At 44.3% G+C, this 6,080-nt stretch overlaps 1 long non-coding RNA gene across 2 annotated transcripts in view; it reads left to right on the forward strand.

Annotated features, from left to right (window-relative positions):
- The window catches only part of LOC106148598, a 24,636-nt gene that overhangs the window by 306 nt on the left and 18,250 nt on the right, over nucleotides 1-6,080 (forward strand). Inside the window, exon 2 of one of the 2 annotated variants that reach the window (XR_001234203.1) lies at nucleotides 1,119-1,289. The exons of the other annotated variant lie outside the window; for it this stretch is intronic. This is a non-coding gene — a long non-coding RNA (uncharacterized LOC106148598). The remainder of the gene's footprint in view (nucleotides 1-1,118; nucleotides 1,290-6,080) is intronic. 2 annotated transcript variants of the gene reach the window in all.

Genomic DNA, 6,080 nt, shown 5'->3' on the forward strand with positions numbered 1-6,080 from the left:
GGTTTTTCTCCGGTACCAGGAACCGAACTCACGACCTTGCGCTTGCCAGGCAGGCGCTTTTGCCGCTGAGCTAAATCCCCAGCCCCTGAGACAGGGTTTCACTATGTTGCCCTGGTTGGCCTCAGGCTCGCAGCAGTCCTTCGGCCTCAGCCTCCCTAGTGCTGGGATTACAGGCATAAGCCACCATGCCTGGCTTGATTTGCTTTTGTTTTTATTTTTTTTCCTGGCACTGGCACTAATTTATATCCCTAGCCTTTTTATTTATTTATTTATTTTTGAGACAAGCTCTCATTTAAATTCTCCAGGCTAGGCTCAAATTTGCATTCTCCTGCCTCAGCCTCCCAGAGTGCTGGGATTGCAGGAATGTGCAACCACACCGAGATCGACTTTTTTATTGAAAAAAGATCCATGAGCCACACACTGTCACACACCTATATTCTCAGCTGTTAAGGAGGCTGCGGCAGGATTGTGAATTCAAGCCCATCCTGGGCAATTTAGCCAGATCCTGTCTTAAGACAAAAAGGGATAGGGATGTAGTTCAGTGCTCCCTGCGCTCAATCCCAGTACTACAAAACAAGAAAATGAAAAGAAGAGGAAGGGGAAGAAGGAGGAGGAGAGGAAGAAGAGGAAGAGGAGGAAGGGGAAGAAAGTAAGCAGAGAGATCTCTGGAGGACAAACCCACCCGATGTGGTTCAGGCAGTGCTGCAGGACACTTTCCCTTAACAGAAGCCCAAGGTGGAGAGTGAGAGAGGATGAGCCGCCCAGGTCACCGGGGAATCCTACAGATCAGTGCAGTCGATTCTAGGAATATTCAGTCAGTACAAATCTGATAAGCTGATTATCTTGTGATATGTGCTCCACATCATGTCTAAGTCAGACATTTTCTCTTTTTTTTGTTTTTTTGAGACGGGGTCTCACTATGCAGTTCAGGCTGGCCTTGAGCTCACTTTGTAGCCCAGGCTGGTCTCAAACTCTCGAGGATCCTCCTGCCTCAGCCTCCCAAGTGCTGGGATTACAGGTGTGCACCACCATGCCTGGTTAAGTCAGACATTTTCAAATGATAATATTGCCTACCCAAAAATGTTTTTCCCTTTCCTTTTTTTTTCTTTTTTTCACAGTCTAAAACATGGATTTTCCCTTCCTGTCTATTTTCTGAGAGCTCAGGATTTTAGTAAAAGATAAGGGACAGAGGCAACCTGACCCATCAGCAGCCAATCAAGAAACATTTGTCTGGGAATGAAGGTGAAAGAAAACCAATGAAGGAGCAGCTCCAGTTCTACAATCAAGAGGTCAAGATTGCTTTCATTCCTTTCTTCCCAGAAGCCCTTGTTTCCTGACCTGTAGGACCATCTCACTGTTCTACCAACACACACTGAGGAGAGTGAATTAATGCTGCAATCTTCCATCCATCCATCACAGGCCTGTTAAATATTAATGCACCAGGCCAAGACGACCTCAGGTTCTCTAAGAGGTATCTAGGTAACACAGTTAAACTCACGGGCAACTGGAAGTAGGCTGAACACACAAGCACACCGCACAGCAAGACGGACAGAGGATTAGTTGTTTTAGGGCAGTAAGATTATTTTATCCAGTTTTTCAAAATACTACTTATGAAATTTTTTAAAATGTAGATTACTCACAAATTTTGTGTGATTGATTTATGTGTTAAAATTCCACGGAGAAGCAACCTATTCTACCAAGGGAATTGCTTTCTAAAAATTCAGTTCATTAATATACATAATAAAATTCAGTTCATTAATATACATAATATATAGCCATTAAGATACAGTATAGGGCCTGGTGTAGGGGTGCACACTTGTAACCCCAGAGCTCAAAAGCCTCAGGCAGGAGGATTGCCATGAATTGAAGACTAGCCTGGGGTGTACAGTGAGACCCTGTCTCAAAAAAAAAAAAAAAATTCCACAATAGACATATATTACATTTACTATAAGAAAAACTGTTCGAAGTCCGGCATGGTGGCACAGGTCTGTAATCCCAACACTCTGGAAACTGAGGCAGGAAGATCATTGTGAGTTCGAGGCCAGCCTGGGCTACAAAGTGAGCTCAAGGCCAGCCTGAAATGCATAGTGAGACCCTGTCTCAAAAAGAAAAAAAAAAAAATTCAGCTACTGCTGGGCTTGGTGGCACACGCCTGTAATCCCAGCATTCAAGAGGCAGAGACAGGAGGATCATTTCGAGTTCGAGGCCAGCCTGAGATCCTATCTCAAAAAGACAAAAATAAAATAAAATAAAATTCAGCTACCTGATATTTCTAAAAATCAAATTAACTTTGTAAGTAGAAACAGACAACAAGGGCCAGTGATATAGCTTAGTGGCACAGCACCTGCCTGGCAAGCACAAGGTCCTGAGTTCGATTCCCAGTACCAAAAAAAAAAAAAAAAGGGAGGGGAAGGGAAAAGAAAGAAAGAAAAGAAAAGAAACCGAAGCCTGGCGTGGTGGCACACACCTGTAATCCCAGCACTCAGGAGGCTGAGGCAGGAGGATCGTTGTGAGTTTGAGGCCAGCCTGGGCTACAAAGTGAGCTCATGGCCAGTTTGAACTGCAGAGTGAGACCCTATCTCAAAAAAAAACAAAAAAAGAAAGAAAGAAAAGAAAAGAAACTGACAACAAAAAAGTAATTCAGCTATTTTTCTCCTCTCCAAGAAAATTATTTAAGAAAAGCACACAGCCATGAAGAGTTTTATCACTAGAATTTAATGATGTTAGACACTTTTTATTTTATTTTGTTTTTTAGTTTTTGAAACAGGGTATCGCTGTGCAGCTCCTGCTGGCTTGGAGCTCACAGCAGTCTTCCTGCCTCAGCCTCCCAAGTGCTGGGATTATAGATGTGCACTGCCACTTCTGGCCTGAACACTTTTCAGAGATGAGGAAACTGAGGAGCAGATGGGTTAAGTAAATCGGCCAATGTCTACAGAGCTGGTGGGATTCAAAGACCCAGGGGGTTCTAACGCCAGTGTCCTCACCACTATCAGATGCTCGTGAGCTGTGAGCAAGGCCACAGCGTGAGGCAGGTGGTCACCTCTTCAGCTGCTGCCTCCAGCAGCCATGGCATGCTCAGCCCTCTCCTCAAAACCCTCGCTTGTTCCCACTTTTCCTGCAGTTGGTCGGATTTCAGAGAAAAAGAGAACCTTTTCGGCTTCCTCATCCTTCCCTACCCTCCTCTCTTCTCCCTTAGAAGGAAGTATGCACTCCTGTTCCACTCCTATTCACTGTTAATTCCTCAGAGACCAGGGTTGTGTCCTTATTAGCTCCTCCCGCACCACACCACACCATGCAAAAGGTCTTTATTAGTACATACTAGTTATAAAGACTATTGGGTAGCCTTGCCCTTACTATGTAGTCCAGGCTGGCCTTGAATTCATAGTGATCCTCCTGCCTCAGCCTCCTGAGTGCTGGGATTACAGGCGTGTACCACCATGCCCGGTTTAAGGCTTAATTTTTATGTCCACATGCTGTGAATGAGCACAAACCTGAGTGGTGGGCTGGAAATGTAGCTCAGCAGCACAGCACCTGCCTGGCAAGTGCAAGGTCCTGAGGTTTTTTTTGTTTTGTTTTGTTTTCTGGTACCAGGAATTGAACTCACAACCTTGCGCTTGGCAGGCAGGCACTGTGCCGCTGAGCTAAATCCCCAGCCCTGGTCCTGAGTTGTTTTTTTGTTTTTGTTTTTGTTTTTTTGTCTTTGAGACAGGGTCTTGCTACACAGTTCAGGCTGGCCTTGAGCATACTTTGCAGCCCAGGCTGGCCTTGAACTTACAGTGATCCTCCTGCCTCAGCCTCCTGAGTGCTGGGATTACAAGCGTGTGCCCCATGCCTGGCTAAGAAAATTCTAATCTCGGGGGCTGGGGATTTAGCTCAGCGGCAAAGCGCCTGCCTGGCAAGCGCAAGGTCGTGAGTTTGGTTCCCAGTACCAGAGAAAAACCAAAAGAAAAAAAACCAAAAAAAAAAAGAAAAAGAAAATCCTAATCTAAAAAAATAAAGAAAAGAAAATCCTATTCTGGGCTTCTGATTTAATGGGCAAAGCTGGAGAGCGAGTGTCCCATCCAACCTCTCACCTTCGTGTTAGCTAATTGTATGATGCCTCATTTGTCTCATCTGTGAAAGGAGAGCGTCGGCACAAATGATTTCTCTGGTCCTAGGGCTCAAAAATCTATTAGTTGAACCTACAAGTTAATGTAAGCCTGTCAGACTGAACCATACACTCAAAATGAAGTGGAGAGTGGGATTGATTGCATGGATCATTCTGGAAAAAAATTAAAAATAAATTGGGTCTCGATTAGAAACATTTCGGGCCAAACTGTTTATCCAGGAGAGGGCCCCACCTGACAGATGGAAGGCACTGGCTCTCTCAGGACTGTCGGGCCCAGGTAAGCCCCTCACAGTTTACACCCTTTTACAACACCAGGCAGAGCTTCGTGTTGTGTATACGGAGAAAGCAAAGACATTCTTTCATCCCTGGTGCTGACAAGATCTCACACACAGTGAGAGATCCCTGAGTTAACCAGCATTTCTCAGACTAAATTGCAAGCCTCGCATGGTGGCACATACCTGTAATCCCAGCACTCAGAAGGCTGAGGCAGAAAGATTTCCTCAAATTCAAGCCTAGCGCAGGCTACATAGTGAGTTCAGAACCAGCCAGAACTACAGTGAGACCTTGCCTCTCCCTTTCCCAAAAGTACCTACAGTTTATCTGGGGATCTTTTAAAATTTGGGCTCTGAGCTGGGCATAGTGGTGCACACCTGTGATCCCAGCACTGAGGTAGGAGGATCACTATGAGTTGAGTCTGGAAAGAGACTCAAGATTTTTTTGCCAGTGCTGTGGACTGAACTCAGGGTCTCACATGTACTGTACAAATGTGATATGCTCTATCACTGAGACACATCCTGAGCCCCAGATAATGCAGGGTTTTTAGTGTCCTGGTAATCCTACTGCCTCAGCCTCCCAGGTGCTGGAATCACAGTCATGTGCTGCCATGCCCGGCCCATTGTTTTACTGATACAATTTTTTGCTAGTACATGTTTTCAGTATGTAGCGATCACATTCATCGTGGGGGGCTGGTGCACACACATAACTCGTTTTCTTGTTTTCCTCCTTTCGCTCTGCTCCCTTCTCCCTCCATCTTTAACAAGCGCGCAGTTGATACTGGTCTGTGTCCTACACCTCAAGTAATGAGGGGCTACAGAAGCGGGGGCACGCCTGTAACCCCAGCACTCAGACTGAGGCAGGAGGAGCACCACAGATTTGAGCCCAGCCTGGGTACATAGTGAGTTCAAAATCATCCTCCTATTATCTCATTTTGAAATTTCGGGTTTGTTTTCTTTAAAATAATAATAATGATACTAATAATGATAATGATAATAATGATAATAAAGAACAGCTTGCACTATATACTGAGACCCTGTCTCAGCAACAACAACAAAAAAGGTAACAAGGGGCTGAACTACTAGCCCCTGACAGGCATGGTGACACATACAGGTAATCCCAGTACTCAGGAGGCTGAGGCAGAATGATTGCTACAAATTCAAGGCCAGCCTGAGCTACATAGTGAGTTCCTGTCTCAAAAAAAACCAAAAAACAGAAAAACAAAAAAAAAAACCCTATTAGTCCCTCCTTGCCTTTTGTAATACTCTTTCAAATACATGCTATTTTTGTATGAAAGGTAACTGACTCTTTAACTACTTTCAGACAGTTTTTATGAAATAAATCCAGAATTAAGATCATTCTGAAAATAAATGTGTTTGGTATGGATGCATAACAGTTTGCTAATAATGCCTGGAAATTTATATATATATAATTTATTTATTTTTGTCTTTGAGACAGGGTCTCACTATGCAGTTCAGATTGGTCTTGAGCTCGCTTTGTAAGCCAGGCTGACCTCAAACTTACAAGGATCTTCCTGCCTCAGCCTCTCACAGTGTTGGGATTACAGGTGCGCACCACCATGCCTGGCTCAGAAGTATATATTTTTTCTTTGAATCTATAGACAGGTACCTTACACAGTAGCAAAGATTCATTAACATATATAAATTCAGCCCAGGGATATAGCTCAGTGGCATAAGCG

The sequence above is a fragment of the Chinchilla lanigera genome, unplaced genomic scaffold, assembly GCF_000276665.1.
Source record: "Chinchilla lanigera isolate Chin_1 unplaced genomic scaffold, ChiLan1.0 scaffold00023, whole genome shotgun sequence".
Classification (NCBI taxonomy): domain Eukaryota; kingdom Metazoa; phylum Chordata; class Mammalia; order Rodentia; family Chinchillidae; genus Chinchilla; species Chinchilla lanigera.